At 33.8% G+C, this 13972-nt stretch overlaps 1 pseudogene; it reads left to right on the top strand.

Annotated features, from left to right (window-relative positions):
- Positions 1 to 11799: 11799 nt before the first annotated feature.
- Positions 11800 to 12783, top strand: LOC107004322 (annotated as a pseudogene).
- The last annotated feature ends 1189 nt before the right edge of the window (positions 12784 to 13972 follow it).

The raw sequence follows: 13972 nt of genomic DNA, 5'->3' as shown, positions 1-13972 counted from the left end.
CCCCCTAACCCCACCCCACCCCCTAAAAAAATATTTTTTTAAAAAAAATATTTTCAATTTCAAAAATTATTTTCTGCTCTAGTATAAAAGATATGTCTCAAACATATTTTTGATTCATAAATCAAACACAAAAAATCATTTCCGAAAAATAATTTCTACTCACCTATAAAAAATGAGAAAATAAGTTATAAATCTACTTGTTTTCTAGGAAAAAAATTATAGGAAAACATTTTCCTTCATACCAAACACACCCTAATGTCAAATTGATCATGTTGACGTCAATTAGCTTCCCATTTCATAACTCCCTTAGATTTCTTGGTTGACAAGATTTTTGCCCTATCCATGATTATTACTAAATTCATATTTATATTATAATTGTGTTCGACCCTATCCGTGATTATTACTAAAATCATCTTCAAATTATAATTGTGTATTTTTCATTTAGATACAAATTCGTATTTTATAATTCTTTATTTCTTCAATCACTGACACATTATTCCTTGTGGGATTCGACTTCGACCGCATATGTGGGGTCATTATATTGCTATGAGCGTGTTAATCTTGAGATTTTGAAAATGGCAAAATTGTATTGAACAGGTAACGCAACATGTTCCAATGAAATACTTTGAATAGGTATACAAGTGGCAGCGTGCGTGTCTACCAGTTGCAGCGTACGAGTTTTGCTTAGTTATATAAGGAAACTTATATGTACGTTTTTGTTTATAGTAGTTTACTTGGTTAAGGAAAACTGCTGAAAACAAATTTGAGTGCAATAAGGTTTTGATCAAAGTCCAAGTAGAAGTCAACAAGGATTTGTAGAAGACAAATACAAGTTGAATTGTACAAGGATTTGTTGAAGTTCTGATTTATAAATAGGGAGTTATTTGCATCAGAAAAAATTGCGCACTTACAAAGAGAGGAGTTCAAAGCACGATCAAGAGGTTTGAGAGAGTTTTGATAAATACTTTTGAGTGCTGCGAGTTGAGTGAAAAAATTGTAAGATTGTATTCAAGAGTCTTGTTTACAATCTGAGTAGTGGATTCCTTGACAAGTTATAGTACTTGAAAAGCATTGAAAAGATAGAAAACTAGGGAGTAGTTTTTTGTCTTGAGTAGAAGGAATTAGAGTTTATAATTTCTTAGGTGCTAAAGCGTTGTAATCGTTGTATTACTTGAAATTTACGAATAATACAAAGTGTTGTCCAAAATAATTATTGTTAAGTTTTCAAGCAAACAGAAACTAGTAGTTTGTACGTGTTCATTTAAAGAATTCAGGAGGGTAGAATTCCAACAAGTGGTATCAGAGCGAGGTTATCTTTATAGAGTCTAACAACTCAAGATAAGATCAACATGAGTTCTGCACCTCCACTCGGACACGGTAAGGGGCAACACATCAACAGACCTCCATTATTCAATGGACAGTACTACTCGTGGTGGAAGCTAAGGATGGAAGACTTCATTCAAGCTGAAGACTACGAATTATGGGTGGGAATTACTAAGGGACCACTAATTCCTACTATTACTGATAGTGAAGGAAATAAAGTACCTAAACCCGCAGCTACATATAATGAAGCAGATTATAAGATGCTAGGAAAGAATGCAAAAGCTAAGTGCATTCTTGTATGTGGACTGGGACCTGATGAGTTTAACCGTATCTCAAGTTGTACCTCTGCTAAACAAATATGGGATACCTTACAAAACGCTCATGAAGGTACAACTCACGTCCAAAAATTCAGGATTGCTAGTTTGTGTTCCGAATATGAAGCCTTTAAGATGAAACCCGGAGAATCTCTTCAAGATATGATTACCAGATTCACCACTGTGGTAAACGAACTAATCTCATTGAGTAAAGTATATACCACTGAGGAACAGGTTGACAAAGTACTTACGATTTTGCCTAGGTCTTGGGAAATAAAAGTCACTGCCATTAGAGAAGCCAAGGACCTAACTAATATGACTTTAGATGAATTAGTTGGAAATCTCAAGACTTATGAGATGAATGTTGACAAAAGAGGTGAAGGAAATAAAAAAAAATTCTTGGTCTTATATCAACTGAAAGTGACGAATCTGACATAGATGACAATGATCTGGCTTTGATAAGTAGGAACTTCAAGAAACTCTTCAAAAGGGGATTAAATGCTACCAACAAATCACCACCCTTGAAAGAAAAAAATCCTAAACGATCACAAAACGGAGGTTGTTTTAAATGTGGTAAGACAGATCATCAGATAAAGGACTGCCCAATGAGGGAATTAGAATGGAAAAAAGAAAAAGCTGAAAAAGAAAGGAACGAACTCCTTAATAAAAAGAAAAACAAAGAAAAAGAACAAGCAATGTATGCAGCCTGGGGAACAGGTTCTTTGGACATGTATGACGATGTTGAAGACCTTGCCTTGATGGCGATAGAAGAATCAGACGCTGAACCTGAATCAGACTCTGAAGAAACTGAGGTAAACCTTCTTAACCTTAAAGATAAACTAGTAAAGTTCTCCAAGAAAAAGCTCTCATTCCTATTGCTTGCATCCATAAACACAATTCAAGAACTTGTTAACACCAAAAGCCAACTACTTGCTTCCCTGTCTAGCTTAAAGTTTGAGCATATTGATCTCAATAAGAACAAACTCGACCTTTAAGAAAAAATCAAGCAACTTGAATCCCAAAATTTGGAACTAAGAACTAAGAATTCAAAATTAAAAGTTCTTGGCAAAGAAAAAGAGGGTGAACTGCCTGACCAAAAACATGAGGTCGAGAAACTCAAAAATAACTTAAGACTAGAAAAGGAAAACTGTAAGAGGATAAATCTTGAATTGACTAGAATGAGAAGTGATCTGGAAAGAGCAAATAAATGGACAAAATCCTCCATGATAGTAACTCATCTAAGAAACAATAATAGGAACATCAAAACCGGAATAGGATATGAACAGGCCATAAATGGAAATCCTACGTTTTGTATTGTTTGTGGTAGCTCAGGTCATTCTAAACAATATTGTCCTAAATACAAAACTGCCATTGAAGAAAATAACTCAAAAAGAACCTATAAAACTGTTCAGAGGAACATGTACGTTCCCAGAAAAAAAAACAGTCTGCCCAAATGGGCTCATAGAGATCTTATTCACCCTTTTGATCAAAAAAAAGAACCCAAGCTAATCTGGGTTCTAAATCTAACCTCTAATTGTTCAGGAAGAAGTGAGAGAAAGCAAGCAACAATGGTACATGGATAGTGCTTGCTCAAGACACATGACAGGGAATAAGACATTGTTTCTCTCACTAGAAGAAGGAAAAGGAGGTATGGTAGCTTTTGGTGGTGGAAAAAAAGGTCAAATCAAAGGTTGTGGAAAGATTGGAAGATCTGATGAACACTCAATTGATAAAGTATACTATGTGGAAGGACTTAGACAAAATTTACTCAGCATATCTCAATTGTATGACAAAGGAAACAAGGTAATCTTTCGATCCACTGGTGTTGAAGTAATCAATCTAAACACACAAAAATTAGTGTTAACAGGAAAAAGAGATAAACATGTCTACACTCTAGATACCTCAACTATCTCTGACAAAAATTTGGTGTGTTTAAGTATGTTGGAAAAAGATCCCTTGTTATGGCATAAACGGTTGGGTCATGCTAGCCAAGTACAATTAAACAAACTTATCACCAAGGATTTAGTTATAGGACTGCCTAAAAATAAATTCAAGGAGGATAAGGTGTGTAAAGCATGTACTCTAGGGAAACAGATTAAATCATCATTTAAGTCCAAACAGATGGTAAGCTCAACTTGTTCCTTAGAACTAATTCACATGGATTTATGTGGACCAATGAGGGTTCAAAGTAAAGGGGGAAAAAGATATGTGTTTGTCTTGTGGATGATTATACTAGGTATACCTGGACACTATTTCTTGCAGCAAAAGATGATGCCTTTGAGGCTTTTTGTTCACTGATGAGAAAAATTAAAAAAAAATATGGGAAACAATTAAAGGCAATCAGATCAGATCATGGAACTGAATTTGAAAATTCAAAATTTGCCCAATATTGTGACTCTCATGGGGTTGATCATAACTTCTCTGCCCCTAGAACCCCTCAGCAAAACGGTGTGGTAAAGAGAATGAATAGAACTCTTCAAGAAATGGCTAGAACTATGATGATCGCAAGTAAAATCACAAATCAATTCTGGGCAGAGGCAATAAACACTGCTTGCTTCACCATAAATCGTTGCACGACCAGACCTCTGTTAGAAAAAACTCCATATTATTAAAAGGCAGAAAGCCCAACATCTCTCATCTCAGAGCATTTGGATGCAAGTGTTTTATTCATAACAATGGAAAAAATCTACTTGGAAAATTTGATGCTAGGAGTGACAAAGGAATCTTTCTTGGATATTCTACACATAGTAAAGCTTATCGGGTACTTAACAAAATAACCATGTGTGTAGAAGAGAGTGTCCATGTTATTTTTCGATGAAAGCAACACTATATCTAAAGAAGATGTGCTGGTCAGTACAACATCAGCTGAAGAACATACTGTCTCTGAGCAGGAGCAGGTACAAGAAACCTGTTCCTCTGACACAATAAACAGAGAAGGTACTGAAACTCAAGTGAATTCTGATGAGGGAGTTCATACTGATGAAAATCAACCAGATGTTAATGAAGAGCAAGATAGGGAAAAATCAAATCTTATTCTAAAAGAATACAAATACCAAGGATCACACCCATTGGAAAACCTGCTCACTGATCTTTCTTCTGGAATTACCACCAGGTCAGGAATGAAGAATCATTACGCTCATAATGCATTCCTATCCATGGTAGAACCAAAGAAAATAAGTGAAGCCCTTCAAGATGCAGATTGGATTATAGCTATGGAAGAAGAATCACATAAATTTGAAAGGAGTAAAGTATGACATCTAGTACCTAAGCCCTCAAACAGAACTATAATTGGAACTAAATGGGTGTTTAGGAACAAGTTAGATGAACATGGTACCATAATCAGAAACAAAGCTAGGTTGTTTGTTCAAGGAAATAATCAAGAAGAAGGGATAGATTATGATGAAACTTTCGCACCCGTGACAAGAATAGAAGCAATCAGATTGCTTATAGCATTCGCATCTCACATGGAGTTCACATTGTATCAAATGGATGTCAAAAGTGCTTTTTTAAATGGGTTATTACAAGAAGAGGTTTTTGTTAAACAACCCCCTGGCTTCGAGAATAATGACTTTCCTGATCATGTCTATAAGCTTGACAAAGCTCTCTACGGGTTAAAACAAGCTCCAAGGGCATGGTATGATAGATTGTCAAAATTTCCTTTAAGTCATGGATATTCAAGAGGTAAAATTGACAATACACTTTTCTTTAAGAATAAAGAAAATGATCTCCTGATTGTGCAAATCTATGTTGACGATATTATATTTGGAGCGACAAATAAGGGCTGAGAAACGAATTTGCAAATCTTATGAGCAATGAGTTTGAAATGAGTATGATGGGTGAATTAAACTACTTCCTAGGGCTTCAAATAAAACAAACACCTGGAGGTACATGGATTCATCAGCAAAAATATGTCAAAGAATTACTTTAAAGGTTAAAATGGACGATGCTAAGCCAATTGATACTCCAATAGCCCCTGCCACTAAGTTAGACCTTGAAGGAACAGGTTCTACTGTTGAACAAAAACTGTATAGAGGCATGATTGGTTCACTTTTGTATCATACTGCTAGTAGACCTGATATCGTGTTTAGTGTGGGATTATGTGCTCGCTTTCAAACTAATCCTAAAGAATCACATATTCAAGTAGTCAAGAGAATTCTCAGATATCTAAAAGGAACCTCTGATTTACGACTTTGGTACCCAAAAGGAAGTAACTTATATTTGGTTGGGTACGCAGATGCTGATTATGCAGGATACTTGGGTGATAGAAAAAGCACTACAGGAATGGCTCACTTCCTAGGATCTTGTCTCATCTCATGGGGATCAAAGAAACAAAACTCAGTTGCACTATCCACTGCTGAGGCTGAGTATGTAGCAGCTGCGTCGTGTTGCGCTCAACTTCTATGGATTAAGCAACAACTCAGTGATTTCGGTCTCGAAATTGAACAAGTTCCAATTTTCTGCGATAATACTAGTGTAATCAACATTGCAAAAAATCCTGTACAATATAAGAGAACTAAACACATTGACATTCGTCATCACTTTCTTAGAGACAATGTGGAGAAAGGACAGATCTCTATGAATTTTTGTACTACGGAAGAACAAATCGCGGACATCTTTACAAAGGCCTTAGCAAGGGAACACTTTTAAAGGAACAGGCTGGAACTAGGAATGATGAAGATAAACTAAGAAATTAGAAGCTGAAGGAATTGGACTTTCAAAATCATCTTTGCATGTTTAAAGGTATGTCTACTCTCCTTAACTAAGATAGACTAAAATAATAAGACTAATGCATTGGGTTCTGTTCCTTCAATTAAATAAATAAAAAAATAAAAATCGTCAATTAAAACCGCCAAATCAAACCTGCAAAAACCTTTCAAATCATACCTGTTCCTATTCTCAGAAAAACCCTTACACTTCCCTAATATTTTTTCTGAAAACTCATTTTTTTTCTTTCTTCTCCGATTTGTTTACATCTTCTCTCTAACCTTTGCAATCCACAAATCTGCACTTTGTTGTTGAGAAAAATGGCTCTTTCATCAAATCTCTCACTAGCCATAATTCCCTTTGATAATGATGAAAGCTTACTTGCCTTACCCGCTGTTCTATACATTGATTTGACCGGCGTAACCCGATATTCTCTTATGGAAGATGCATCAGTTCAGGGGGAAGAGAGAGGTCAAGGGTTGGAGAAAGGGAATATGAGTGCACGAAGTAAGGGGGAACACAGGTTCTTGTCACAGGACCGGGAAATAGTTGCGATGATGAAAACATTACTTTGTTTCAAATGCTTTCCCAAATTCGATCTTGTTCCAAACGAAGTTCGTCTTTTTGTAAACCTCTTGTTATGATTCTCCCTGAAACTCAAGAAGGTTCTCCCGCCTTCTTACCAGCAAAGGTACCAGTACGAGTAACTAGATATGTACAACGTACTCGGGATGCAGAGATTTTGGCTCAGTCGACTAAGAAAAATCGCACAAGAAAACGTAAGTCTCCTCCATCTTTAACTTCTGTAGAGATTGTTGATGATGTAGCCGATACAAAGAATAGTCGAAAACGGAAAAAAATTTCATCTAAACCAAAATTTCATGATTCAGATGATAGTGATTACTCTGCGAGAGTATTAGCCTTTAAGAAGAGGAGTGTGATTAGGGGGAGAATAATTTCTGGTTTTGGGGGTGGTGAGATGGATGAGTAAGTGGTTATCTTACAAGCTCAAGGATGGACAGAACTGATGCTCCAGGGATTCTTTAGGCGTAAAATGGGTAGAGTAGAAACAAGGGAATTTTATATCAATGCAACATGATCTGTGTCTTCAATTACGAGTACATCTTGTGGTGTATCTTTTACACTTACTGCTGAGATTCTGTCTTCAATACTTAGGATACCTAACAGGGGATGGGGTCACTATGTCAAGAAGGATTGGCCTCCTTTAGAGGGTAACACCTCTCAACTTGAAATATGTAGGCGATTCTCAAACGATCCTACTCTATCAGAATATTCTAGTGTTGACAAGGGATCTATCTTACCTTTACATCAGTTGTTGTTTAATGTAGTTCATAAAATCCTTCTGCCAAGAAAGCAAAAAAGGACGGAAGCATGTTACTTGGATCTTACTCTTATGGAATTACTATTGTCTAAGACTCAAATAAATTTGCCGATCTTAATAATGAGTCATATACACAGTTTGTCCAGGCTTGATAAAAAGAAACGGGGTTTGTCTTATGGATTTTTGTTGGGACAATATTTTGAACATTTTGGTGTTCCTGTAAAGAAGTGGCAGATTCAAACCATTTCTGATGTCTTGAGGAAGGTGGATCATATGAACATGCCTGATATGCCTAAAAAGGTTGATGTAAAAACTCAACGGTTAAGGGCTTCTCTCACTGCTATAGAAGAGGAGATGGAAGCATTAAAGATGGCTCACTCAGTAGAGATGGAACATATTCGGCTTGCTCATAAGTTGGAACGAGAGAAATTGATTGTTGAGAATTGTAGGATTAAGGATGAACTCACTCAGACTCATGCTGCTTTACATCACGAAAGAGAAGTGAATTCTGGGCATCTACAAAGTATCATGGGTTTGCTAACTAAGGTATCCTCAACCTCTTACACCTCTGTGGCACCCTCTATTTAATTTATCATTCCTATATGCATTGTCTTATAATTTTTAGTTCTTGACTAGTTAAGACTGAAGTAGACATTACTATTTTTGTATGAATATTGGTTTTATGTCTAAGTCTTGATGTAACTAATGACTATGTCTGATGCTTTATTTTAGTATGCATATGTACTTTGGTTTTCAATTTTTGGCTAATGGCAAAAGGGGGAAGCAGCCTGCAGATGATATAAAGTGTTCTATATATTGAAATGTTGTGTACCTATTCAAATTCAAATGCAAGCTGATTATTTGCCATAGTCAAAAAGGGGGAATTTGTTAATCTTGAGATTTTGAAAATGGCAAAATTGTATTGAACAGGTAACGCAATATGTTCCAATGAAATACTTTGAATAGGTATACAAGTGGCAGCGTGCGTGTATACCAGTTGCAGCGTACGAGTTTTGCTTAGTTATATAAGGAAACTTATATGTACGTTTTTGTTTATAGTAGTTTACTTGGTTATGGAAAACTGCTGAAAACAAATTTGAGTGCAATAAGGTTTTGATCAACGTCCAAGTAGAAGTCAACAAGGATTTGTAGAAGACAAATACAAGTTGAATTGTACAAGGATTTGTTGAAGTTCTGATATATAAATAGGGAGCTATTTGCATCAGAAAAAATTGCGCACTTACAATGAGAGGAGTTCAAAACACGATCAAGAGGTTTGAGAGAGTTTTGATAAATACTTTTGAGTACTGCGAGTTGAGTGAAAAAATTGTAAGATTGTATTCAAGAGTCTTGTTTACAATCTCAGTAGTGGATTGCTTGACAAGTTATAGTACTTGAAAAGCATTGAAAAGATAGAAAACTAGGGAGTAGTTTTTTGTCTTGAGTAGAAGGAATTAGATTTTATAATTTTTTAGGTGCTAAAGCGTTGTAATCGTTGTATTACTTGAAATTTACGAATAATACAAAGTGTTGTTCAAAATAATTATTGTTAAGTTTTCAAGCAAACAGAAACTAGTAGTTTGTACGTGTTCCTTTGAAGAATTCAGGAGGGTAGAATTCCAACAGAACGTTTATTCGTTGATTCGTATGATTGATATAAATCGTCATCAAGCACTAAACTTTGCGAAGTATTAAGTCATTATAAGAAGGAAATTCTTCGCAAGGGCTTAACTATATTATTAATTAAAACGAAATTATTAGTAGAAAAATTGATTATTAAAATGTTAGTAATAATTTTTCATCTCGAGGAATTTGAAGAATAGACTATTTAGCATAACTAATGTGCTTGTTGTCCCTGTAATCCTACAATGTCTTTTTTTCAAAAGTGGAAATAACAACGGCGTAGCGGGAGCATCTAGGGAGACGAGTTGGGGAGAGAAAAGTGTGCGGCAACCATTAAATTAGGTTAAGAGAATATATGTTTGGTACAGTACTATAAGTTTCGAATTTTTTACCTTTCAAATTTTTGAAATTGTTTAGGACCTTCATGAATAATGATCATCTCCGTTTTACGGAGCTAGTTTATGCAGGGTTAATAATTTTCAACTGTTTTAGTATGGTTTTCTTGGTTACACCACATTATGTCTACCAAATTCATAAAAGTGGCATGAGGCACCCAAATTGGTTCTGTCTTAAAAGTCTAATTGGGCCTATTATAATTTAAGAAAAAAAATATATGTGAATAGAGCAATGGTTCGAACGTATCCTATGTAGGTCAGTTATGTAAAAGTACCGAGCTAAGGTGTGAAACATTTACAATCAAGTTATATTTGAAAATTAAAGAAATTGAAGTAAGTACTTAATGAAAGTGAGATTAGCTCTTTAGTATTCTTTTAAATTGAATCACATGATATCAATGTGTCCTATAGTCGTGAGTTTTTATATTTTCTATCGCTTTATGTGAAAATAAATATTGGTCCATAACTTGTATTTGAAATTTGAAAAACACATGTCTTTGTTTTTATCCATCTCATTTTTTATATTTGTACTAGTTTCTATAAATGTGTGTTGCACAGTGTATCAGATAAGATTAAGTCAACTTGCAACCATTACTATTGGAGCATAAGTGATATACAAAATCATCCACATATTTTTCAATAGCAAAACTAAGTCATCGACTAACATGTGATATGTATAAAAATAGGTGACTGCAGTGATCTCTAATGTTTTTATTATTTTGTACAAAGGGAATGAGCTAATACATACTCTACAAAGGATACAAAGTCTTTTGTTTTTTGAGATAATTTTTACTAGTGAAATTTAAGCTATCAACATATGGCCAACATAGCGCCACCTCTTAAAGAGAATATCCATTGTGAAAGCCTCCCCTATCGGTAAAACAGAGAGAATTTGAACGAGAAGTAAGTTGACAACTTACTAATTTGGTCTTGGATTCTTGCCACTCCCATTATTTTGGTTTTTCGAGAACGAAATTCTCAAATTACTGCTATTATCAAATTTGCCATAGTCGCTGGGAGCCATGATTTTAGGTCCAAAAGAATCAAATGGATTTTGTTTGACATTTTAGATTGTTGCACAAGGATACCTCTTCTACGTAATAAATCCATCATAAATGTAATTAAAGAAACTTAGTACTTAATGAAAAAGAGGTAAGCTGTTAATTATGTATTCTTTTGAATTGAATCACATGATATTAATGTGTCGTATGATCAGGACTTTTGTACATCTTTAAAACATTATTTGAAATTAAAATATTGTTCCATCAAATATTCAATCAGTTGTATTCAAAATTTAAAAAACACCTATTTTTTTAATGTGCATTGCACATGCGTCTCCAGCAAATAGTACATACCACAATGTAAGTTATATTAAAGCATACTGCAAATAATAACAAAATAAATGATATAAAAAATACAAGATAAGATTCAGGCAATATGCAATATACAATTGGAACTTGAGCGGCATACAAAATCTTGCACATTTATTTCAATAGCAAAACTAAGTGATTGACTAAGATATGATTTGTATGGATACAAGTGATTGCAGTGGTCTCCAGTCTTTTTATTTTGGAACAAAAGGCATGAACTATTACATATTCTACAAAGGATACATAGCCTTTTGTTTTCAGAAAACTTTTACGAGTAAATTGAAGCTATCAACATAAGGCAAGACATAGCGCCACTACTTGGAGAATATAACTGTTGCGAAAGGCTTTTGTGTTGGTAAAAGGGAGTGAATTTGAACGAGAAGTGAGTTTGAGAACTTACTAATTAGATTTAGGATTTCTGTCACTCCCATTTTTGTTTCTTCGACAACGAAATTCTCAAATTACTGCTACTTCCCAATTCGCCATTGTAGCCATAAACCATAAGTTTAGGTCCAATAAAATAAAATGTACTTTGTTTGCCTTTTTGGATCATTGCACTATTAGGTTGTGGAGCCTAATTAATATATATAACTGTTTATGCAATGCTGGTTACCTTTTTTTTAAGCTAGTGCCACGTAGGCCGAAAAGGGGTAAAAAATTACTGTACTTGTGCATTTTCCCTATTATAAAAGCCTTAAACTTTAAGAATACACTCAATCCTCAAAATAATGACAACTTCTTCTCCCAATTATTTACAGGAAGATAACAGAAGTGAAGAGTGTAAGAAATTGCTCTCCATCTAACAAAAAGATAAAGGATGGTTGGATTATATATCTACAATTATTAAGGTTTTTGGACACCACCAAGATTTCTTCAAGGTGTGACTGCATTTCAACAACAATTTCAAGCCGAAGATAGTGATATCATTCTTGTTACAACTCCAAATCAGGAACTACTTGATAAAAGTAACTTTTATTTGCTTTGGTGAATCGAATGAAACATCGTATTTCTGAACCTAATCACCCTTTATGTCAATAACCCTCACGTTCTTGTTCCATTCTTGGAGCATGAACTCGATATTGATGGTTGAGTCCCTGATTTTTCATCCTTTACTTCACCTCGACTCTTGGCAACTCACGTATCCTTTGTTTCATTCCCAAAATCAGTCCAGGTTCAAAAACCAAACTTGTCTACTTATGTAGGAATCCTAGGGACACTTTTATTTCTATATGACATTTCACAATCAATTTATTACTTTATCACAACGATACCAATTCCATTGAAGAAATGTTAGATCTTTTTTGTGAGGGGGTGAGCCTTTATGGCCCATTTTGGAATCACGTATTAGATTTTGGAAACAAAGCATAGAATATCCTACCAAAATGCTTTTCTTAATGTATGAAGAAATTGAAAAGAAACCAAAAATTCAGCTTAAACGCTTGGCTGAATTCTTGGAATGTCCAATTTCCATAGAGGAGGAAAATTTTGGAGTGGTGGATGAGATATTAAAAATGTGTAGCTTTGAGTAGTTGAGAAATTTCGAAGTGAATACAAATGAACACTTTTCAACTGGAGATGCATATAATTTGTTCTTTCATAAAGGAGAAATTGAAGATTGGAAGAATTATTTTACTACAGAGATGAGTGATAAACTCAATCATACCATATAAGAAAAATTTCAAGGATCTGAATTAAAGTTTTCGTATGTTTGATTAGGTATTAATATGCTATAATGTTAATTGAATGAAATTATTTATTTTGAAAATCAATGTGTCAGTATTCATTTATGTGAAGATTATTAGGGCGCAAACATTGAATAATTGATCAACATGATTGAGAGAGAAATACTAATGGAAGAGTGATATTTGTATGACAAAAGAATTACGACTTTATTACATAATTTTTAATAATTGAATGACTATTTGAGTAACAAAATCATTTTAAGTATTCGTATATGCAGAGATTATTATAATTTATGATAGTGAACTATGACAATAATAATAATAAAAAAATGACAATTATCATCATCATTAGATTCATCTCACAATTCTCTCTAATTTTCTTTTATCTTGGATGACAAAATGTGTTTCTTTGTTCCTAAAAGTTTTTTAAATTTCATTTTCACGTCTATTGGACCACTAATTATTACTATTATATTACTATCGTTGTTCCAAATCATAATGTGATATTATTTGATTAAGTATAGAATTTAATTTTAAAAGAAATATAAAAGCCTAAAACAAATTATAAATCTGTATAAAATTACTTATATATCATCTCTTTTAAGGATAAATCGAAAAGTTTAAAATTAAATTTATTCTTTCAAATATAAAAGCATTATTTTGTTTCTTAGACAGACCAATATATGTATGCCAATCGTGTTGGCTGTCCAGTATAAATGGACTCATAAGTCCATATTTTGGGCTAATCTTAAATTTTATTCTCAAATATGATAGAGTTTTAGTTCTTGTCCATCAATATTTTAAGTAAAAGATATATGATCAAATGTATCACTGAAACCAAATAACAACAACAAAAAAAATATTTGATATAAGTTTATATTTTTGTATCACAATCTACCACAAGTTACGCCTTAAAAAACATAATAAGTCGTGCTGAAATGCACAACTTAATTCCTAATGCACTTATGCCATGCGAGATAAACATTCAAATTCCAAATCCACAAGTTATGTCGTAAGAGACATATAACACCCACAATTTATTTCGCAAGAAACATAACTCATTATGTATGAAACATATGTCAAGTGAGCTAAAAGTTCTCTAAACTTTTGTCGAGTAAATTATGACATAAATTACTACACAATTTATACGGGATAATTAATATTTGACTCCTCCACTACACTCCATTAGTATCTTGATACCAATTTCTCGAATGTAAAT

Source organism: Solanum pennellii, chromosome 11, assembly GCF_001406875.1.
Source record: "Solanum pennellii chromosome 11, SPENNV200".
Classification (NCBI taxonomy): domain Eukaryota; kingdom Viridiplantae; phylum Streptophyta; class Magnoliopsida; order Solanales; family Solanaceae; genus Solanum; species Solanum pennellii.
This window is presented reverse-complemented; position numbering and strand designations above follow the sequence as displayed.